This window comes from Diachasmimorpha longicaudata, chromosome 1, assembly GCF_034640455.1.
Source record: "Diachasmimorpha longicaudata isolate KC_UGA_2023 chromosome 1, iyDiaLong2, whole genome shotgun sequence".
Classification (NCBI taxonomy): domain Eukaryota; kingdom Metazoa; phylum Arthropoda; class Insecta; order Hymenoptera; family Braconidae; genus Diachasmimorpha; species Diachasmimorpha longicaudata.
Genome location: NC_087225.1, coordinates 11,242,332 through 11,267,930, shown reverse-complemented (window position 1 = coordinate 11,267,930; position 25,599 = coordinate 11,242,332). Strand labels below are relative to the sequence as shown.

The window sequence follows — 25,599 nt, the reverse complement described above, 5'->3', positions numbered from 1 at the left end:
CTAAATTTTTCGAAATACAAACACCCAATTTGGAAGCAAAAAACTCCCACTTGTAGTTGAAAAATGACAAAACTTTATTCGAATATAAAGTTGAGTATACGGGAAACAATTCAAGATTACCCAATCGTCGCTAACAAATTTCCTCCAATAAAGTAAAGTCCACTTAATGAGTCGGTGAATTCTTAATAGAAACTATTCCGAGGAATGACGGGATGAAAAAAAACTCCTCAATAATAACAGGGTGGTTGAAGTTTATTTCTTCATTAAAAGTTTTCTCCGAAAGTTGATGCCTACTTTATTATCGAATAGCTGGGGGCAAAAATTTTTAAATAATAAAAATTTCACTCATTTTTTTTGCTTCTTATTGAAGAAATGTTTTCCTAGAAAGTTTTCCCTGGATGCAGGCTATCCAGAGTGGAAGAATAATTGAAAGTGTCTGGATTTTTTTCTCGGTCTTTTTCTCTCCTACTCGATTTCCCGAGTATCAGATCTACAGATCTCACAAGTGGCGATGGGAAGATATCGAGATGTAAAAACATCTCATGGAGATAAAAACCCGTTTATTTTTCTTGTTTACGGTAAATGGCCATTGTAATTTGTCTACAGTGACTATAAGAAGAGTGATACGAGGGGTGAAATGAGTCTAAATGGAGACAATTTCGTGAGATTGCGGTCGCAGAGCACATACCAGGAATTTATTTCAAAATCTAGGGAATTTCCGTGAATTTATTTTGAAAAATTTGGCAATTTCTGTACTGCCTGTATTTTTTATCAAAATACCAAATAGAAATTTGATTTATAGTACAAAATAGAGGGGAGTGGACCACTCATTCTGGTACTACCAACGTGACATCCCACAAAAATCAAATTCTATTTTTTTCTCTATAGTAGTTTCCACTAAACATTTTCATCAGAGAAAATCGACCCATATCTTATTGAAACAATGCTACCTTCAAACCCCACTTAACCCTTCTGAACTTTCCCAAGAACCAACAATATTAAACAAAAAACAAGAATCCTTGACTGTTTCCTACAGTTACATCATCCTCTCCATCGATTTATCCATTTCATTTCTCGGTGAGTTTCGTGGTGGAGATAGCGACAGAAATGCTGGTGGATTGGTGGGAGTAACTGTTGGTTGGAGTAGAGCCGAAAGTTTGCCTTATCTGGGAAAAGTGAGAGTACCGAGAGAGGTGAATCGGAGGTAACGGAAATCCCCGACGAGTGCGCAAACAACCCGAGAGAGCTTTCCGTAACGATAAAAGTAGGAATATCTTGTTATATAGCTTAAATTCTCTATCTCATAAATTTTCTTCTCTGGCTCTGGCCTTCATCACATTACAACTTCACACAGATCGGCAATGGGGGGTAGAAATGGAGAGTGGTAGGAGTGAAATTGAGGGGTGAGTATTACACCTCCATTGCAACCCCTTCCAGAGACGGTGGTTTTGTAATTCTGTTATCTTTACATGAGCACGTACATCTCGACGAGTGAATGTTGCACACCAACCCCTTCACTAGTGAACAACGTTTGAATCCATGGGTTTTCTTATCCCAAACATTCTCTCGTTTCTCAGCAGCAAAATGTCTCCTCAGGGCGCCTAATGCCGTGGGCTTTTCCACTGTGACGTTACAAACAGCTGGGTATTTACGCTCAACGACAAACCTGAACATCTGGTGGATGGAAATTTATTTCTGAAGGGGTTTTTTTTGCGATGCGATGGAGGTAGTCGGGGTTCAGGGAAGAAAACTTGATTGCAAAATGATTGGGAGTTTTTCTTTTGTTATTGGAGGCCCGGATTAAACTAGACGGAGAAGATTTTGTAATAGTTGACACGTACTTATTGCAAGCTCTTTTTTTATGTTAGTTCTATCCAATTCGTTGATTATAATCGCTTTCATTGTAATCCTATTTCGTTTACATATTTCTTTCATATATTTGTGTTCAGTTGCATCTGTGATGCTTTTAGTAGCGTGAGATGATGGGCAATCAACTTTATGCACTAGCTTATTGATTAATTCCGAGTGCTACTGGCTGTACGTCGATGGCCAATATTGTGATCCATTTTTTTTCGAAAGGATTATGCTTTTATCTCTCCTGCAGCGAAAATAACCACGATTTTTCATCGTGGAGACATCATACAGCTATTGAAGGGACAAAATCTTGTGTACGTGATATGCACAATATCGTAAAACGCTTTCGTTATCCCAGTCGTTGTCTAGTATTTGTCGTTCCCTGTTTGCTGATCGCCCCAGCTAGTTCCCCAACTCTCCACTTCTCTCTCCTCGCCGCAACCTGTTTCGTTATGTAACACCCACGGATTAGAGAGCAACATTGGTGGTGTGTTGGTTTTGTTGTTGCAATTCATATACACTGGTATTTTCAAGTTCCACCCGCAGCTTACACATACCAGGACAGTGTGTACACATTTTGCAACTGTTGCAAATGCTGTACGATGCCACTGGGCGTTTCTTGGGGGTCTTAGGAATATATCCACGGAAATTTGTACTTGGTTGGTATATATATTCCATGAGGAGTGCTTGCACCCTTCCTGTATTCTGTGGTTTAAATTGAAGAAAAATTATAGGGATATTGCCCATGATTTTTATCACATTTAATTCTAATGAATTTTCTAGAAGTGAGAAGAAACAGTTGAATTTGCTTACCAGAAATTCAACTGTTAGGTGGAACGAACAAAAATATTAAATGGGTTTCAATGAAATTGTTACGTTTGAATCGTTAGGTGCCCATAAATTTCAGTGCTTATTTATTGGGTGGTAAAATTTTGGAACTTTCTGGAGAAATCCAGAATATTCTGAAAGGTAGGAAAATATTTCTTGATTTCATATGGAGTCCGAGGATATTGTTGGTTTCCACGGAAGTTCCGAAGAAATTTTAGAATTTTCTAGAATGTTCGTGGGAATTTATGAACTTTCTGAACATTGTGAACGAATTTATGAAATTGTTGGAATTATTAAGAGAAGCAAATCCCACGGCTAGTCATTCCAGGGAAATCCTTATCAAGTTTCGTCAACAAAAATTTAAAAAAATTGACAATTTCAATTTCAAGAACATTTTTGATAAACTTCTCACTGCAAGAAATTACAGTTGTAATCTTGGTTACTACAATTGTATATATAATCCCCGTTGTAGGGTGCATATTCTGACGTATGCCCAACCCATCGACCCAGTAATCACGCACCCCTTCCAATTTCAGTCAGCAAAACCATGGGTATAATATCAGCCGCACGAAACACTACAGCAACTGACGCACGTTCGCTCTTTGGAAGGGGCTCTGCAACTCGCAACCCGGCTGAAATCCAATTTCGAGGCTGGGCCATATGCTATCCTGACATTTTCCATGAGCGTGGAATTGAAAAATAGACAGGGGAGGCCTTTGAAAGTGAACAATTGCCATGGAAGTATATGAAAAATACAATTTCTCTGGTAATAACAATTTGATAAATCGCTGGGTTTAGATTCGATACCAGATGACCGCAAGTTGCTGTCAATATATTGGGCTATTTTCAGGGTTAATTGGCAGTTGGAATGAATTTTCGTGGTTGCAGGTGATCAATTCGCGAAACGATTATTTTTCTCCTGATGAAATCGATAATAAGGGTAGGAAGATACAAAAAAAATCAAAAGTATCATTATTGCCTGATCGGAATGCTCGGAAAATCGATTGTACCATAAACTCAAATGAATATGGCGCTGAGAAAAACATTTATCGGTTTTTATGGTGAAAAAACGATTTTCCGTTTATTCCCGTCAAATATCAGATTTCGTTGAAAAATAGACGACTCAGTTTTATTTGATGGACATTCATCAGCGCTTTAAATCAATCACTCGAACTACAAAATTTCTTCTTTCACTGTTTTCGATCTGTACTACAGCCCTACAACGAGCCAAAACCGATATTCTCCCGAATATCGAACGATTTCTTCATTAAACGCGTGAAACAAGAATATTTTAATAATATGGAATGTGTCTGAACGATGACATTTTCACTCCGCGTGATTCGATACTTAAAAGTCTGATATTAAATTTGATTTTAAAAAACTAGACACGTGTGAATGAAATTCACACGAATCAATTCATTTAAATATCACATTATTAATTTGTTCGGAATTATGGGAACAAGCCATAATTCCGAATAATCTGGATGAAATTATGTGAAATTCAGTAATATCTGGAGATATTTGAAATGCTATTTGCGATTTTTTTCCTCAGAAAGAATCATGTTTACACACATTCCGAGAATATACTAGGGAGTCACATCCGCTTTTTCAATAATCCCATACTGCATGGAGAAGAAATAATAAGCGAGAAGGGAGCGGTAGGGAAAGAGAAGAGAAGTGAAAATATTGAATTTAGTTCAATCTTGCCTGAACACGCTAAGCTACTGTCCTTAAACCGTTGCGCATACCTTATACTGTATCCCCCTGTGGTATTTCAATTTTGACGAGGCGCCGAGTCGCATCGATCGCACCTTCTCTCCTTTTTCACATGGAGTTTTTCTTATTATTTCCCCTTTGCATACATATTCTGCGGGAAAATAGAAGTGATCATACTGCCGTTCTCCGAGACACAGCGACTCGTTTTGTCGTTCAGATGTCGCGGGGGTGAACAGTTGTTCGGATGAAAGTGGGGGAAGTAATGGCTGTGCCAGGGTGTTATTTCCGAAAAAATAAAAATAAAGCCGAATGTTATATCATAGGGCCAAATGGTGAGGTGAATTGCACGACACCGTCAAGGGTTTTGTGACCTAAAATCTTTACTTCGATATTCACACACGTCACAGAGGAATAAAAACATGTGACTCGCATTGGGGTTTGTATTAATGAATTAAAATTGTAAATTACGTCGTTGGATGAGAGCGTCAATTATTTTAAATTTTTGGAATTTACTTTATCTCTGATATCGACCATAGAATGACCTAGTTAGCGAATTCTGCAATAATTCCGAATATTCGATTCCTTTCTCTTCGCTTTCTCTTTTTGCAGTGAATATGTCAAAGATGAGATAAAGAGATTAAATACAATTTTTCCGGGTGATTATACACAAACATCTGTTCAAAGTTTTACATTGATTTAATGAGCTGTTTTGCATTAAATCTAATGAGTACTTTTCTTCAATTGAGTAACGATTGTTATAGCTAGTCAAACAATTGGTATAATTAAACTCAATTTTTTAAAACATGTAATAAATGTTAAACAAAGGTTTTCATTCAAGTCAAATGAACTATTTCTCTTTGTTTCCTCTTTTCAATCCAAACTGCAGGAAGAAAAGTTAACTTTTGACCGCTGAATCATTTAATTACTGTTAAATACACTCATCAGAGCATATTAATTCTCCTTCAAAAGGTGAATTTCAACAGTTTTTTTTTCGTTGGACAAAAAAAATTCCTTTTCGTTGGCAAAACAATGGAAAAAAAATCCCTTTCATTTCATAATTAGCTGATGAAAACGAATGAAGGGAGAAAGACTGGTAGAAATTATCTGAGTATAGAACACACGTCAAATTTATACACCGACTTTCACGGTCGACTCCTAGTGCCGGAAGAAATATACGGGGCGGAGTCCCGGCGTCTCTTATTTTTCTCCAACGCGGAAGGTAATATCGGGCTGTTCCCTAGGGAGACAGACAATTTATACATACACTTTTGCGGGTTTTTTTAATCTTTCGACGTTGTCTCGCCACAGGAGAAAGGCTTGAAATAGCCCCGGAGAATAGAGAAATAGGGGGGTGGGTTGTGAGGGTCTTTGAAACATTTGCGTTCAACCGAGTGTTACTAATCGAATCCAGGGATACATGTGCCAATCTTGTATCACTACTTTTGAATTTCAAAGTGTTTCTTCTCATTTTGTTGGTTACAAATAGACGTGAGAACATTTTCACCAGTTCTTCTGTTATTTTTTGCGTATTGATCTTCGCTGGATTCTCATGCCTGACCGCACGTACATTTATATCACTGGTTTTCGGTGGTTTTTCGTTTTTTTTTAGTTTTCTCTTTCCTTCCAACTCCTGTTGATGGAGCTTTAAAGACCATTTTCAATTGAAATAATTGTTCATATTCTTTACCAGAATATCTTACAAATGGGAATGAAATTCATTAAATTATTAAAACAACGCAATTGGTAAAACCTGCATTGGGATAACTCAATTAATTAAGATGGGATTATATTTTACCGGTTCATTTTCGGTATCAAAATTACGCCATTACTAATGCATTTCCCCTCCCCTCTCATTCGTTCCATCACTTCACTTACTAAAATACGTGAGAACTTTTCAGTGGTTTTTTCCTACTCATCAAAGTCAATATATTGATTTTTGTTAAATTCTTATTTGAGAATATTTATATCTAATGGTTCAATACTTGCAGTTTCCAAATAAAGGGATATAGAGATATTGAACCTACTGAAAAATCATCAAAAATTCGTGGTAAAACCGCCCGGAAAAAAATTAAACTCAGAAATTTTTTTTCTCACGAATGATCCACGATATTAAGTGGAAATGGGGTGCCGTCAAGTGCTTTATGAATGGTACCGTTTAAATGATTCCTAATTATTACGGTATAGGTTATAACGGTCCAGCATATCAGGGTTTATAGTCAACTGAGTGGATAATGTATGCCTGGCGGTGGAAAATTTACATATTCATAGGGACCAGTGGGCGAACGGAGAATAGAGAAGCGCAACGGTTGAATTGAGGGAGAGGGAGATACAAATTACATGCGCTTCGGCCGTTTTAATACGGAGTACACAGACCCTGGCGAGTAGGTGAGGATGGGGATGGGAGAGAGTGAACCGAATGCATATTGAGATGGGGTGGAACCTGATTCAGTGACAGGTGGGAATGGGAAAACTTTTGGTCAAGTTTTTACGCCGGTCAGTCTGATTAAAATCGCATCGGATAAATACTAATCAGAAGGCTTGAGGGACCTGATCAGGCTCGTAGTGGAATAGAGATAATTTGACAATGGATATACCAGTCACTAATTGCAGAAATCAATGAATTTTGTAAATAACACCGTTGGAAGCAGGTATGCTGCAATACCTGATAAGATCATATGTAGCTTTCCTATTTTTACGGTAACTGTTACTGACATTCGGAATTTCGCTAATGACACCCTTCACACCCCCAACAATATCAGTATTTTAACTCAGAGAAAAAAATCTTGTAAATTGGAAGAAAACTATCATTCATCACTCTCTCGTCTGACAATTCACATTAGATTCCTGATCATAAACCTCATTGAAAATCAGGTTTCAGGGGTCATTTCCCATTTTCAATTTCATTTGAATATTCATTCGAGTTGTCTCGACCCCTCGGCCATGACGACTTCTTTCATTCAGTTTGATTTTGAATATGCATAGTCATATCCCAGCGCTGCTACGACATACCACGGGGATGAAACCCCAGAGAGTTGATGGGAGAGAAAAGTATGCGGGGCATAACCGTGAGGGGTAGAGGGATAACAGAGAATGGAGAAATAGACGACAGTGTCGGTTATTGGTAACGCTGGATTCATTCCCTTCTCTTCTCATTTTCATTTTTCTCTCGTTTCTTCCAGCCGTCATCTCCACGAAAAGATTGAAACGCGCGAGTCCATTAAATGGACGGAAGCGTATCCTCGAGTAGCTCGAGCAAAAGTCATTTCCTTCACTCGTACATATCCAACTTTTTTTATTTTTTTATTTATTCATTATGTAGCTTTTTTTTCACGTTGGAGGACGCCTATTTAACGAACATTGGATGAGTGGCGATGAGGGCCGGGGGGTGGATGGGAGGAGGGCGTTTGTAGGAAATATGAGGATCGTTATGCCTCTCAGCGTTCAGAATGAAGTTTATCCGAATTTCCTGGTATATCGAATTTTCCTCGGGGCTCGCTGTACATTGAGGTACAGGAAATGTCGGGAATATTGAGACGCTAATAACGAAGAGTTTATTTTTTCAATCGTCAATGTGAAGTTCATTTTTTAAAAATTTCTCTTCAACCATCAATCAACTGACATAATTTCTCTTCCGAACATTACAAATAAAAAAATTCCCTTTTCATAGAGGTTGGAAAAATTTAATATTGTTTCAATGATAAAAACATTTAATCTTTAGAAGGTGTATACCCTAAAGGTATCATTAATCACTATAAAAGTGCATCTCGCAAATATTCTTTACTTCAATTAAATGCATCAATGACTTTTCGCTAACCCATTTTCCCAGCAACTAGACAATTCGATGGAGCTAGAAATAACGAGAAAAATCGTTTAAGACTCTGTGCTCACACCAATGAAACCCTTCAGAGTGATTCAATTAAACATTTGATCCAATTAGACACCCCTCTAGAGGCATCAATAAAACTCCACTATTGATTCAATTGAATTATCCCAGTATCCGGAACACTACATCTAATCTCCACCAGAAATTTCAACAACTGAGCTATAAATAAACGTTGCAGTAATGAATGTTTATAATTAACAGTTAATTAATCACAAAAAAACATCCGGTATTCAATTAATTAGGAGAAAGTAGACCACGATGTATTCTGTTATTTGTTGATCAATAGTCATTCCCCGATATCCATAAAACATGTTATTATCGCCGCGAATACGGTAATTAATGTATCTCTTTATTCTATTTATGTTTCATTTCACAATACGAGTGCATATCCATCACAAGATTAATGAGGGAGAGAGATGTGTTTAATCTGTTCTGAAAATAATTGGAGATACATTGGTTTTTTCCCCATTAATCTGATGCATCCGATTTAATTTCCCAAATTCTGATGTCATTCACGTGACCCTCATTTGGCTCTTATGGATGTTAAATGCATGAAACATCAGCCACAGGACACTTTGAATTTCATAGTATCACCTTGAAACATCCCCCTGGTCTAATGAACCTAAATACCCGTCTAACAACCCGCCAGAAGCAGAAGACTCCCCCATCTTCCGCTCTGGATCACCTCCAATTTACATAAAATAATCATTTTTCTACGGCTCTTTAATTTCACCGCACCCCGCGTATTCACCATAATACCCGTGCTAACTTGTTTGTTATGAATTCGCCGAGAAATTGAGCGCAGTTGCCGAAGTGAATACCCTCGCACGAGAACAAGACCTCTGAGCATTCCAGTGTACAATGAATAAAAGAAAAATTATGGAGCCCCATCATCAAGTTTTGCATTCCAAACAATTCCCACCCTCTTCCACTGGTGTTGAACCGTCCAATGGTGCTTGTTTTCATTTCTGTTTCTGCATGTTGCTCTAGAAGGAATGGAAGTGAAATAAAAAAAACTAAAGGACTGAATACCTCGGACTACAACTCTTGATAGATAATAAATGTCAGTCATAAAAATGTAGCGCACGCGTTACCTCGGCAAACGACAAGAAGTTGAAGAGAACTAAAGGCGCTTTTTCAATGTACGACAGTCGAACTCCGTAATACACCCGCCAACTTGTACCTTGTAAATTATCCGAGAAATTTAATGCAGTTGGTGAAGTAAATACCCCCACACTATAGCAAGACCTCGCTGTATTCCAATGCGTACTCAATACTTGTATAACAAAGATGGCGGTATGATGATTGGCGTTGGAGATGGAGTTAGTGAATGATAAAATCATGAGCTCTTCTTACTCAATTTGGCATTAAAAATCATTTCACTCATCTCCCAGAAACTGACAGCTCAGCTGACAGAGCTCAATCGCACTCGTTCTTATACTTGTCGCTGCATAGAAACGCCCAGTGGTATCTGCAACTTTGCTCTTAGCGACGTCGCTCTGGGAGGGACGTGGGGGAAATAAAAAACTGTGGGATGGAAACCTTCGAAGTACAACTGTTGATAGATAATAAATGTCAGTCATGAAAATGTAGTACACGCGTTAAGTCCGTACACGAAGGGAAAGCGGGAGAGAAATGAAGGTGTGTTTCCAACGTACGACAGTTCGAATTCGTTTCGTTTCGCCTTTCACCATATTCAGTCGTTGCGTTGGCTCTCTACTCCACTTTTCTCCCTCCCTCACTTTACCAACCACTCGTCGCTTCTTCCCAGCTACCCTCTCGTTTCATAATTTACGACTTTTCCTATTCATAAATCACTGGCAAAAGCGAAGCACACCGAAGTGTAGGTGTTCGTCCAACTGGGAACTAACGTCCCACGGGATACGTCACTCGTTTCTCCATGGATTACTGTGGCTCCAACGGGCTTTTCGTGAATGGTGCATGCATACATTAAGGTATTTTGGTGTGTGCATTTCCACAGCTCAGTGCACGACCTTTCATCGATGCAACACGCATTCCTCTCCCTCTTCATCCCCCCTGAAAACGTATAGTTCGTTATAACTGGAATGGTTGACGGGACCCGGAGGAATATCGAGAGTTTGACGAGCGCGAAGGGAAAATTTTAGGATCACAGAGCTCTCATGGCAGCTCCAATGGATTTTTTATTGTAATGTTTTTTTTTTATTTCTTACGACGTAGAAAAATCGTGATTTTGATGAGACCAGTAATGACACCAAAATTCCAAATATTGAAATCAAAGACTCCATTGATGAAGTGGGTGACTGGTGGGGGAAAATATTTGACAAAAACCTTAATGCAATGCATTTTAGGATACACGTCTTCACCTCATAATTTCAATTGAACTGTCCAGGGTGAAATGAAATTAACCGGTTGCAGTCATTTCCGACAATTGTAACAATTTTATTATTTCAATTTCCAATTGACACGTATCATTTTTCTCCCGAACAATTTCTCCGAAACTTCATAATTAATTGAGTTCCTCGCAAAAGTTTTCATTGCAAAAGGCATTAATTTCGCGGTATTCATGTCTTTGAATTTAATTGAGAAAAAAAAATCTCATAAAAATGATGAAATGACAATTGTCTGAAAAATAAAAGTCAAACTTTTTCCTCCGTTATTTTCCCTCCTCTCATGATGAAAAAAAAAGTTGGATGAAAAAGCATGAGAATTGCATAAAAGTTCCATCGACATCGGCACACAATAAATCGTTCGATTTCTCGGGGCGTGTGTTTTTTACGCCATTCGTGGATGACTGTGGGTGGTGAGGAGGGAATGAGGAATCGAAAAATTAATAGTTGGCCATTTTCACATTGTAGATAGTCACAGTCGTCCCCCAGTGTCCCTCAACTTTTTTATCATCTCCAGGTTTTTTTTCTACGCATTCGACTCCGGAATGTTTTTTACACCTACACTGAGAGAAAAATTATTTAACATGGAGTACATATTCATTTACCCGAACTCGAATAAATTCTTATTTATCACTTTCATTCGGCGGTTTATCACGATTATACCTTTAACATTGGGTATCATTGATTGCAACAAATGTATTCTTACACTAGTGTTCGTCTTATCACGATCACGATTCTCTTTATGAAAAATTATTTAATATAACCTTCGCTGTTGCAATTTGAGTGGATTAATTACCAATAAAATTATACTTGAGGATGAGCATAATTTGAATACCTGATTGAAGCAATTGAACAAGAATTGCTCATCTCAGAGGAATATGTGTCAGATATGGAAATTTTTTTCTCGATGCAACCTGTCACATTTTGGAGGAGTTGGCTACATCTCGACGAGAGAGAATATGAGGCAAAAGGTGTAAGAGTCGCACAGGGTGGATGAAGGGTGTTATCCCTCTGGAGAGTGAAGAAAAGCGCAATGTGGGTGGTTATGTATATTCAGAAGCTTCGGGTACCTTAGCGACACATTATGAAATATCGTTGGGACAGGATTCTCACGGGTAAATAAGTTTTGGCTTTGGAATACATCAGGCAACACGTGTCCCGCAAAAAGCATCCAAAGTTTTAGGTGGCAATAAGTTTATGGAAATATAACGCACCCGGGGGGGAAGTCGAGAGCTGGATTAAAACTTGGGGGGTTTTTTTTGGTCGTATAATATTTTTTTTTGGGTGTACTTTTTTCTCAGGGTTAATTCATGGAGCGTGTAATTTTATTCAAGACGGTGGGTGTTATTTGGCCAGGCGTATGAAGGTTTTGCAGTGATATTATTGGTTGCGATGTTGATTTGTGTGTCATTGCAATTTAATAGACATTCTCTACTCAACAGGATTCACTGAATCCAACCATACCCTCATGTTATTCTCTGTGTAACGAATGTATCAAGTAGAAAGACATAAATGTCTGGGGACAATAAGAACTACAATTGACATTATCATATTTAGGAGAAAGATCTGTTTATGTGGCCCGCGAGTTAAATGATTCGACCGGGCAAATTTTTTTTGTCCGCATCAGCGGATTATTTTCCTTAGGTTCACGAGAGCCACAAGAGGTTTACACATTATTCTTCATCATTGTTGGGCTCTTGTTGTCGGTATGAATCTCCATACCGCTCCACTCGATTGTATTAAAAACTCCGCTCTCGGAAATTGGAACATTACACAATAATTAATTCATAACTTCAATTTCTCCCTCCATTTTTCTGGATATTCTTCTCTATTGTGATTTTAATTTGAAGAAAATTAAGTTGAGGAGTATTGCGGAGTAAATGTAATCAGAGGGTTATGCAATTAATTTTACTTGGAACAAGAGTGAGATTTAGCAGTCAAACAAAAAATTTTCTCTCAATGGTCGTTTGTTGGATTTTTTAAATAAAAAAACTTTAATGGAATACGTCAGTTGAACTCTTGCAATACACCTCTTTCAATTATGTAATCCTGAGTTCGACGTTCGTTCTTCATTTATCACAAAGTCTGAAATGCGAGTAATAATGAGCGTATGGTATTTTTGGTATTAGCAAGGCTCCGTAAGCGAGGGATTATAAAAAATTCTATAGTCCGTGTGGGGGATGAATAAATCCTCACAGGTATCGTCCGTAGTATATGGCCTTAATATGTGTGCCCCAGGTTACCCTTAATACCACAATGGAAAGGATTGCATGAAAAATTACTTTTTGTTAAAACTTTACTTTTACTTTACTGACTGGTTTAAGATTAAGAAATCATTAATTTGAAGTCCAGTAACGCAGAACTTCTAATTTACCCATTTCAAATGACTCTTCCTTGTAGATCAATAAGTTAATAATATTCTACAAATACGTTATCAGCGAATAACAATCGCAAAAAGAATATTGAGAATTAAAAATTCTGAATATTTAAATTTCGAAGTAGTTTAAGCAGTTAATTTCAACCAAAGTTTGCTCGATATTCTCTTCAAATGAAAAATTTAACATTCACACATCTCAGAAACGTTGAATACTCATCATATCTTCACTCATTCCACTTCTCTTTGGAACAGTTTCATCGCACCAGTGTCGATGCACAGGCGTTTATACCGCGACACGTGAGTAATGCGACGCGTTAAATTAAACTGCTCCGTAACGTTATGCAATAATTCGTGCTACCCCTCCCGATAAGACGGATGTGGTGGAAATTCATCGAGCGAACCAGGACTAATTTCGCAATGCTCCTCTCTATCTCGTATCACTTCACACAGGCACTCGGTACATGTACATACTATATTTGTATACGTATAAATTCCCTCGCACCCACGGTCACCCTTGTCTCATTCACCGCATGCAAACCTCTCTATCACTTTGTACCTCCAATTCTATGTAACTCTCCCCCGGTCTCTCATTACTCGGCGCTCTCACTCCTCACAAACGATGGTAGGCACCCCCCGGTAATGATGCCGTGTGCAACTGTCTATGTCGCCGGTGCTGTTTAGTCGCCGGCAGACTGTCGCATTGAGCCCAAATGAATTTCCGATATTATCGGAAGGACGATTCGCCTTATTCCGATGGCTCATAATTCAAATTGAGTGGGGCAGGAGAAGGTGGTGGGGAAAAAAAAATCAACGATTGATGGAAAATTGAGCGGGGAATTGATGGAAATGAGGGAGCTGGGTAATACGGAAGTGACTGGTGCGACACTCTCATTCGTATGGCAATCCGTGGGAATTTCAAGCAACGTGTGAATTCTTAATGATGAAAATTTTAATTTGATCGGCGAGCCGTATAATATTTTAATCTATAATACTCATAATAATTCAACGTGTGCCGGGAGGATTGCCTTACTCTCCTCATGCAGAGATTTTAAATAAGTTAAATTACAACACTTGTCTGTGAATGATTTATTGCTAATATTAATCCTGCAAGCGAATTCCCAAAGTAGACAGTTTGCATAATGGAACTGAGACTAAAGCTGCCACTGACAGTTGTTAATATCGAAACATGGAAAATACCCAAATATTCCAGGTTCATTAAAGGTATTGTCTCTCAGTCAATTTGTATGAAAAGGTTGGAGACTCTTTTATAAAATCATTATATCGTGTGTTAGCAATAAATGGGCCACAGCGAATGCTCTCCAATTTAATAAAGATTTCCTATCACATCTTCTGATGTCAATTATAAACGTTGCAAGGAGATTACACCATCAAAGAGCATCGAAAATTTTTTTTCTTTGGGTCATTATTATCGAAAGAAAAACAATGGTTGGATGGAATGAACACATCACCTAATTGTACAGGGTATACGCTCTTGTAGCCATTTGAACATTTTAGATTTTTATAAATCACCTAAAAAATTGCACTTTTAACACTGGTATTAATATTTTAAGTTTCCACCGGACGGACAAATGAATAAACAATTATAATAAATAATTGAAAATTCTCGATAATCAATGGTGGTAATCAACGAACCACTTCGTCGTCATTCATCATTAATCAATCACTGTCCGCCGCACCGGCGCCACTTCCAAGAAATCGTCCGGTGTTATCATCTACCGCTAAACAAATTCAATAACAATATGCGGGTGGGTGCATACACCCCAGTGGTTAGAAAATGTGGTAGTTGGCAGGAAGTCGAAAGAGGTGAGGGAGGAAAGTGGAGAGAGTGGTTTGGTTGGATCGTATTGCACTCGTTTTACAAAAGCTATAGGGCCGACGCGATGGGAGAGGTGTGGGACCAGACAATGCACTTGTTGGGTGGTGGAGGGAAGGGACAGGACAGAGAGGATGGAATGGAATAGAGATGAAGTGTACATAACCGAGAGAAATGGATAGTGCACGGAGAAAGGGTAAAAGGGGGTATCGCGTGACGAGAACGGTAAATGCAATTACTTGCATGCGAGTTACGAAAATCGGGTGGATTTTAAAATTTTGTATTCTGGGGGAATAACAGACTGGCACGATAGTGCTACTGGAAGTGGAGCGTTATAATTTTTATCTATCCTATGATTTGTCAGAATGGTTTGGAATCAGAATTTTCATTTGGAGACTATGGTAATATGATTAGAAACTTGAGATTAGTTGAAGAAACATTTTAAAGAAAATTTAGGCCTTTAATGAAAGGCCTCCATGTTTTGGTTGTTTTGGGAGACCGATTTTTTGGGGGAAAATCACATGACTTGTGTGAATCTAGTCTTTGGGATTCATGAATAATCGTAATTGCAAATTTTAATGGAAGATTATTTAATAAAGGAGTAAATTGACTGATTTTTAATCAGACAACATTATTAGTCAGCATGTAATCATATGATGAAGATTAAATGATCTGATCAGACAGACAAGATATGACCGTAACCACCGGATTTCAAGTGAAGTTTCACAGTGAAAGAACTCCACCGTTATCCGGATATAATCGAATATGCCCCCCCCCCCCTCAAACCTGTCTTTAACGGTAATTGCTATTTGTGTAATATTGAGCTCATCCAGGATCGTCGTTGGATATTCATACGGAACAGTTGTATTTCCGCCTTCTATGGGAATACTCATGATGGAAGGTTGGGGATATCTGATTTATCAACAATTGCAAGAATACTATGCGTTCTGGGCGATCCGATAAAGGAGAAAATTCAATTGGAAAGAGAGCACTTTTCAAATTCACATTTCCCCATTAATTGAATAACTTTATCAAGTTATTTCTCCCTATTAACATCAATATTCCCGTCTTCCGTTGATTTTTTAATAATAGGTCTGTTCCAATTCACCGCGTCTAATGATTATTTCGTGACATGGTGAATTTCAATTATTTTTCTTACTATTTCAATGGAACTTTCTTTTATTGGAAACTTCAGGCAAAAATCTCTGACAGTGGAGCAATGAACTTACAGGTATCCATTCACTTTATTGAACGACAGAATTATGTATAGAGTTGTCTAGGACATTTCAGGGGTGAGACTAGGAATATTATTACTTGATGAACCTGAAGTGGAGAGGCTTGGATGGAGGGATTGATTAACCATTCCAGTGGAATGACTGACGGAGTTTATTGTGGATCGTATCAGAAATTCTGAGGAGAATAACTGGGGGGTGGGGAGAAAAAATTCAAGATAAGAACTAAACGAATATCCGGAAGTATCACTCAACCAGATGAATGAAGACTATTGACTATATTTATCGCTCATGAATTTTGCAATTCCGGAAATTCAACGTTTTACAAAACGAAGGAAGAATTCTTAACGAATTCACTGGAAATAGTTATTAGAGGGAAACAAATGGAAATTCACATCGAAAGCATAAAAAATCCTCCCTCCCACCCCCGCCCTCACCAACATCGCAACAAACATTCCCCGAATTTTATTACCAAATCCCCTCCCTCCCGCCCCTCATTCACCGTCTCACTCCAGATGAACTAAAAATCACGATAAACTTCCATTTATAGCCAATGGTCCCAGCATTCCCGTCCGCTAACCCTTCCCATTACTCCTCCTCCACCTCCCCCTATGCAAAATCATATTAAACGGTTAATTTACTTGTTCAATAATGCTCCTCATGGAATTATAAGCCCCAGGTGTTGCTGAGCGAATCTTCGAACCTCGTAAACAGATAGAGACAACACTGAAGGCACCTGCGGGACGCAGTGGGCGCTAGGGGTTGTGGGGCATGTGGTGGAAGGGCTGTAACGGGGTACAACTGTTTAATGCCGGTGAGAAAGAGATGGACCAACAATTTGATGAAGAAAAAACGAGGGAGATAGAGTTGTATACCCACTGCTATACCAGCTTGTACCGTGAGCCAAGTGAGAGTGGTATAACAATGTTGAACACATAGGGTATTATAGGTGCGGGTTATACGGAATTGGTTTGGTGAGGGAAAGGGGTAGGAACCAACCCGCCCCCCCCTCAAGTGTTTCCCTCTGTAGCCGCATACAGTGTCAGTGGGGAGAGGGGGCAGTGAGGGGACGACGAGGGTAGGGGGTTGGTTTGCCCTCGGGCTTGTTGCGCGTTACAATATCAACGGACAGAAAAGCTGTATGCGAATAGTGGTGGGTGATATGGTAGAACAGAGCAAAGGCAGTGGGGTGGAGGGGAGGCGGGAGAGATGAGGGGGAGGGTTAAACGATAGGGGCTGCATAGGGTAGTCTCCTGGCGCGCGCCACCTCCAATTCCCTAGACTAGTTTCCATCTGACTCGGCACAACCTGTGACCCTTCCTCCCCTTTCCAAGCCACCCCACCATCCCTTGCCGGTAATTTGTATATCTGACCAATAGTTTCATTCCACCTTCACGGCCACATTTGCTCCTGTATCTCTTGTACTATTATTTGGCGTGCGCTTGGTAATGAAAGAGTTTTATTTCTCATTTGGTTCTTATCACATTTTATCATTTGAGTCGGGGAGAGGGAATGAGGGTAATTCTTTGAAAAATTTGGATGACCAATAATTGTATATTAAATTGAGGGGAAATATAGGATGATATTTTATAAATATGAATTAAAATGATATAATGCAATGGAGAGGTTTATGATGAACAGTGATGATGATGATTGTCTCGAATAATAAACTACTCGACGACTGTTCCCGAGAACAATTAATCGTCTTCAAAAAGTTAATTGCAAAAATTGTCATCATCCGTGAGGGAGATTCTAAAAAGCCGTAAAACTAATGAAGAAAATCGAAGAAAACAGTCAACAAAAATAATAAGGTGATCCATCATGTTCTCGTTGAAGAATGACAACGCTGGTATCCCAGGGAAAAAGCCCGAGTAATAATTCACCATGTTGGAAGAAACGAGACAAAAGCTTTTTGTCAAAATAAAAGAAACGTTACCCTCCCTTCGGAAGATGCACGACGTGCATTCTTATCGATAGGGTCGCGAACACTTACGAGGGGATATAAGAAGATGTCATGAAAAGTCCTGGTGCCGTCTGCCCGGAGCGGGATACAATCTCCTGATCTCAAAGGGACACGTCTGATGAATGCGCAAGCGCTGTACGTGGTGCCTTCATTTTTCGCGATTTCTCTTGTTTTTTTTTTCATTCTTTTCTTATTCTGTCGTTACTCCGGGGTTTCGGGATATCCCTGACTTTTTTTATAGAGTTCTGTGTAGCCGAACGGCTTTAACTCAACTTTTACGATCACAGGAAAATATTATTCTTTGTATTTATACGATATGTATCATTTCGAAAAGCTCTTTGTTGCGTGTTCGACGGATTTCTTCGTTTCTTCTTGGTTCAATGAGCATCTCCCACCATTTGAATCATCAGAGAGACCGCACTTTTCCATTTCTGACGTCTTGAAACCGGATCATTTCACTGTAAGGCAAACTCAGTCACAAAAGTAAAAGTTTAAAGTTCACTTCAGACTAAATATCGACAAATACATCAATAATTCAGCAAACCATAGCGCATGAAATCGTATGGAATTTGATAACCAATAAAATAATTCTGGGCTTCTGTCTCTCAACCCCATAATTTTCAAAATATCTCCAATAACTCCTCACGTACTAAATTGGCTGGATTGAATCACTTTAATTAGATATCGATTTCATAAGTTTCCGCTCATTAGAATTAATTGAATCCGAGTGAAGATCGATGAGTCCCATCTTCAAGGGGTTGATAGGGCAGTTCAACACCGTCGACATTATCTTAAAACGTGACTACTAATTTCTCAAGAAATAAGGGTTGAAAAGGAAAAGAAAATTATCCTATTCTATTAGTCTATGAACGATTTCCTACGTTCATTACCTGTAATATGTTAATGAACGAGCAATATTTTTCCAAAAACATTAAAATCGCGCTGCTCAATTAAAAACATCAATTTTCATTCACACCGAAGTACTGCTACCCCTCATTACCTTTTCAAATCCCCCATAACTCTTTCCTCAAATAATGATTAATTCCATCACCACCGGTCTTCAACCAATCCACTGTCAATATTCCCTCAAGTCGCCCAGTGAATCGACCGAAGAGCAAAGAAAATGAAAAGTTGTTACCCAAGATTCAATTATAGAAATCCTCAAGCTCTGCCAACACCCCAATCCTAATTTACAGTCTTAAAAAAGAAAAAAATTATGGAACAAAGGAACAACTTCTGTGAGAAACTGTGTAGTAAGTCGAATCAATGAAGTGGGTCATTAACTCAACAATTTTTCATTGTATTCCTTTGAATATCTCTCCCCACACCTGAGGGTGACCTGTTTTATTCAACAATTTTTTTCAATCTTCTCGTGATCGATCTGAATTACTTCACTACCTAACCAGTTAAATTAATTTCTCGTTAATTCAATAGACCAATTCTTAACATTCAGATCCCCTTTACATTCCATTTACCTTATTTTGATTGGTAATAAAATTTACTCCGTCTTTATGGAAATATATGCAAAGTGTGCAGTGGCAAAGAGGTCAAAATGCGACTGGATATAAAAGACGGGAGGGAGAATCTGAAAGGCATGTAAAATACAACATCAAAGAGATCCCATACACAGGTGAACACATACACATATATACACACACTTGCACACACATATTGACAGGAGCTTGCATCAGAGATGGGCTGAGAAAATGTTATTGACTCGAGCTTCAAGGAGAATTCCCATTGACGGTAACTGAGGAGGAGGTGGCGGCGTGGTGGGGGGTTGGAGGGGGTACAAAAACGGAATTCTTGGTAGCCACGTTTCTTTCACTCTTTAGGCACTTTGGCATCAGGTAGCTTCCTTCGCGTGAAATCCCATTGCTGGTAAATGTCCCGTAAAACGGGGTGAGCCAGCGTGAGCTTTGTGGGGGATGAGGTAGCTGTTTTGTGATACAATGAGTCAATGATGGAAATATGGCGTACAATGGGGAAGAGGAGTGGATACGTATCGAAATTATACTTGAATCTCTCCACTATTTATTTCAATTGCAATTTTTTTTGGGTTTTGATTTTTTTCCGAGGGCTTTGATGGCTTCAATTTCCTCCCCTCCCCTCCCCTCCCCAAATTAAGAATTTAAAATAATTTTTTCAATTGTTAGACATACCGCTTATGAACCCGTGGCGCTCTTTGCTAGAACCCTGAAAGGCTCTCCCAGAAAGTTCGACGAGAAATTTAGATAAAGCTTTCTCATTTTTGCAGCAACGATGGAATCGAATAATGAAATGGGATTTTCGTCGTTGAGATGGAAATTTACTAGAATTCTTTTCACAAAAGCTCTCGGTTTCTCCAGCTTATTTGTGCCTGATTGAATGCTCAATTTATTTCTGACTGTTCAATTTTTTTTATAATTCATGAATCGATTCTCAAGAAGTTCAAAACAAATTTAAGAAAATTTATCCCAAAAATTCATGATTCGCGGCAACGATGCAATCAAATAAGGTAAATTAACATGCACCAATGGGTAAATTGAAATGATTACATAGATTCGTCAAATTAGACCCGGGCGATTGTATTCATCATCTCATTTGATATTACCAGTCTCTCGAATTTCCATCGTCTTCACCTTACCGGCGCGTTGTCGAGAATGCCCCCCTCGCAGTTCTCATGCACTCATACCCCGTGAATTAGATTCACTGGTATTCCTCTGAAAGGAATTCTATTTCCATGAAGACGAAGCAATAGAATGGTGAAAAGAGTGACTGAGCCGGGTGTATGGAGACGGAGAACATGCAGTAGAGACGTTTGTGCTTGTGTGAGGGATGAGGGTATTCCGGCTTCTCCACCCTAAGCAAATGCGACGAAAATGCTAGCTGAAGGAAATGGAACTAGTGAACTTGAGATCCCTCTGTGTTTTCGGAGATTCTGTCCTGGAACAATGGAAGAAATTGCCGGTGTTACGTAAATGCAAATGAACGCAAATCATAAACTCACCGGAACTCAGGGAGAAGAAAAGATAAATAAAAAATTTTGGACGAAAGTTGATCGTGAAATGGTGTGCACCTCAATGAAAAAATAAGAAATTAAAATCAATCATGAATCCAAGGCAGAGGTGTTACGATATATTTCACTTATCAACGGATCATTTCTTTCTCAACTGATGTTCAATCTCCACAACTGGGATGACCTTATTCCAAAACTTTTTCCCCCGTAAAAACTATCGTAAATTCCACCAAAGAATTATCCAAACAATATTAACCACATTCTCCATGTTAAAACTTTTCGTCGTATTAATTTTCATTTTGTTGCACTGAAACGATATTTATGACCAATAATACACAACCGGTCCATGTAACGAAAAGTTTCAGCTGTAGGATACCGGGGTCTCGCAAGTGTTCATCTGCTGGGGCGGCACCAGATCGTGTGAATCCCTTCTCATCTGTTCTCCTCATATTCCTTCCTACTAAGACCACGACTATGATAAAACTTTATCAGACGCTCTGATAAATTTGATTAAAAACTACCCGCCAATGACGAGATTCCATTGCCATTAGCCCAACTGTCCATTCTGGTAATCCCCAGCTGCTCATCCCCGAGATCGTCGGGGATTGTAGAATATTCCGTCACTTTTCCTTTGACGTAAAATTATGAAACTCGGCTTTTTCATTAAACCCAGCTAGACCATCAAAAACTAATGTCTAAAAATGAGATATTCTTGTTCTCCAATTTGAGTCCTTTAATTAGTAATTTTATCAATTTATTAATTTAATTTGTCAATTATCAGCGTTTTGGGCATTGAAACTTTTGGAATTGTAATGCGAAAGCATTTGAATCGGTAGAATCCTCATGCGAGAATTTGACTTTGTCTGTGGTACCAGTTTGGAATGAGATATGGGAGTTTGGCAGTTTCCATCTCGTTTTCTCCATTCGTTTGTGGGCAAATTGCTAATTAAGACGTTTCAAAAACATTTGCAACACCGCACTCATGTTATTGTTATTATATTCAATTGATGATTCCCTTTGCCTTATCACAATTTATTCATTGTAAAAAATATTGCACCCCCTTAGCGCCCGGTACGTTGAGAGAATGTTTTCTGTCATTTAAATTCATCGAATTCAATTATCGCATGAGAAACCTGAAAATACCGAGAATTTCTGTAAAACATATACCCACAGCCCTGCGAGCTTTCAGTTTCCCCTCGCTACACATTAAACACCGACATAAGTGCAATTTACCTTATTTCCCATGTATTCTTAATAAACCGTTTTATGACAACCATATGGTGTCCATCGATTTTTCCCAGGAAGACCCATAATGGTCGCTGATGTGCACTTTAAAAAAAAACGCGATAAAGCGTCGAGCACGCAGTACAAAGGCTCAACTGGTAATTTTTTCTTTTATCGCTATTGGGTTATGTCCCTCATATCTTCGTATGTTTCTGAAAATAGCGCCGCAATCCTGTGCATTGCCATTTCAATCTCTACATGTTCACTCAGTTTTTTTCATTTGTTTAATGGACGCTTGATCTGCCCGCGGTGGAGGGCTTAATTCTTCATCCATTATCATATTTTTTGTTGTTTTATTATTTGCGCCATGGATATTGTGGAATAAGCGGAGTTGTATTTTACATGCACTGAGAAGAGAATACTTTTTTTCTTTAAAATATTCTTGTTTATACTCTGATGCAGTTAAGAAGGAATGCGTGCCGCGTAATCACATATTTATTGTTAAGCTTATTGGACAGGTTTACTCAAAATTGAATTCATCTGTTAATTTTGTCGGGATTGGAATTTTTTGATACTCGATGGATTGTTCCAGGACAGACAGACAAATTATTTTTGAATCTCTGACAAGCGTTTTAGAAATTTTTGGTGATGTCCTTCTGATCGAGTTAAAAGATTATCGCTATAGTTACAGATTTTTACGATTATCGGGGGTTTTTGAAAAACTTTTCATGAAACTTACTGATAGTGAACTTAGTGATGGTGTCGTGAAATTTTATATTTCAAATTCATTGAAGAATTTACAAAATCTGTGTATCAACATTTTCACAGAGGTCTGAGGGAGAGATAGAACTTGAAGAAGGCAATTGGTGGTACAGATAACTTTTCATACACTAAAATTTGCCACGACTTTCCAGGTAATTTTCATTCAACTTTACTCTCCGTGTCCTCAATTATCTCAATTGAGAAAACCTGTCTCCGTTATGTGACCCTTATGACCCTCATTATCCCAAGACATTATGCCTCACGGCCATTCCACATCCCCTCTCTTCATTTCTCTCCGCAAGTCAATTAAGAATTTCATAATACAGAGAGCGATAAATTGAACGACAACAGAGCATGGACATAAAAAAAAATTGTTATCCCCAAAGCCATCAGCCAAATGACAGTTTTAACGGGTTTATATTCCCATTGGTGTGCACGTACGTACTTATATGTATCTGTTGGCTTCACCCGGACAATTATTCTCAGTAACGTCGGCTCCTCCGTCAGCATGACGCTCTTTTCCAACTGCGCACGTTTTCTCTCCTGTCTGACTGAGCTACCCCTATTCCCCCTGCCCCTCTGTCACCCGCAGCACAACCAAGACCACATATTCCCCAGTACCTTCGGTGCTTCCTCGACGATACTTTTTATGTCTCACACACGAAGTCGTGTGAGTCGTCTTTTCTCCTCACCACCACCTGCGTCATACTTCTATCCTCTTGACTCAGCCCACCCCATGGTTGTCCTGACCCCTTTCATTCACCACCTCCAGGCATCTTCACCCCCTGACATCGAGCATTTTTCTTCGTACTTTTTTTTCTCTCCACCGTTTCACGAGTTTCACGAGACGGAGGAGTGAAAATACGAGTCATGAATTTTCTAATCGAAAAATTGATGCGATAAATCAGATCTCCCGATTGTTGAGTTTCGGGGAGAACTCGATGGGGAGAATTTTTTATTATTATTTTTGTTGAAAATTTTATAGTGATATTTTCGGAAAATATATCAGCTTACATACCAGCTTTAGAAAAGCTGTAAATTGAGAATGAGAGGGAACAGATCATCGTCGAAGTTAAAAATTTCTGAGGATCAAAGGGGTTTGAAATATTTAAAGTAGAAGTGATCCCTTAAATATTTCTTCAGAATACTAAAAAATAGCCCAGTAATTTCAATACACCTGCATCTTTTCCTCTTCATTCCCTATTTCACTCGTCTCTCGACCCGTTGGACACCTCCCCAAACCCCTTCAGCAGCACTCTGCGTGCTCAGAGCCGCATATCCCAGCAAAAATACCTCGACGTGCTGAGACTCACGAAGGGACCATCGCTGACACGATAAATAAATTTTCTGGACATGATCATTTTTACAAAGTCTCCCAGTTGAATTTCCATAATTGATATAATAACTCGATACTTACACTTGAGGGATTTTACAAATGCAGGTGGAATAGAGAATCACTCTGTGGGTTTGAGTTTCTAGACGAGTTTATGACGTGCCCTGGACCTTTAGTAAACTGAATTCCACTGGTTTATATATGTTTTTCATGTGACACGAGTGCATTTTCGGGACATTTAGTCTTCACCAGTAGAATTGAATTTCCGCAGTGTGAATGTGACTGATGGGAGTGCTCACACGAAAAAAAAATATCATTCTTCCGTAGACAGAACAGCAAAATAATTTTCAACGTATTTCATTGTCTCCATTGTTCTTATAACGACAAAGTTTCGTTCTCATTGAACCTACAGTCTTTACTCTTTATTTATTTTTTAATTTCATTTATTTCATGAAACTTAACAAGTGTAAAATAGTAACTTGCTTTACTGTCTACGTGTAATTTATTTTGTATTCAATTTTCCTCCCTTTTAATCAATTTAATTGTTAAGAAAGAAAAAACCCCTCATCTCCAACACTTCGCCTCCAGCCCTCTCCCTCTCTTTCACCACCCAACCGCCAGCCGTCACGGCCGATTGAACGCCGACTCTATCTACTTGTCTCGAAACACAAACTCGTTAGTATTTCATCCATCCCACATATCCTCCAACAAAGGCAGAAGGAAAATCCTCAATTCCCACAGGTTGACGACTAGATAGTTTGGAGTGTTAGTACTAGTTCGGGAGAACACGAGTACAACCAGATGTCAAACGAGGAAACTGAGTGAGATGGCGTAGGTGTCTGACAAGAGAAACTTAACCTTCCAATAACACCGAGGGGGTTGTACCAACCCACCAACTACCCCCCCCCCTCCCCGCCCACTACCCCTAAGGCCCCAATGCCATCTCATCCATCCCATGTGTGGGGTTGAATGGGATGGAAAGCATTTCTCAGTGCAGTCTTACAAAGGGGGCAGGTAACCCACTGGTCTGAAGTTACTCAATTGAATTCGATTAAAGTCAACGTGTAAAATTCAGTTAGTCATTCAACCAGACACGAGATGTCGATAGTCTCGCCTCGTTTGGTTAAGTAACAAGTGCCACGAGAATTTGCCCATGCACATCATTGTAATGAACACAGACATCACGAATGTGTGGGTGAGCAGATAATGCACTTAGAGTGGGGATG

General features: G+C 38.9%; 1 protein-coding gene across 2 annotated transcripts in view; it reads left to right on the top strand.

Moving 5' to 3' along the window:
- The first annotated feature begins 1,312 nt into the window (after positions 1-1,312).
- The window catches only part of LOC135166688 (myosin light chain 1), a 102,319-nt gene continuing 78,032 nt past the window's right edge, over positions 1,313-25,599 (top strand). For both annotated transcript variants that reach the window (XM_064129206.1, XM_064129235.1), the window contains exon 1: positions 1,313-1,318. The gene's annotated coding sequence lies outside the window, so the exon portion shown is untranslated. The remainder of the gene's footprint in view (positions 1,319-25,599) is intronic.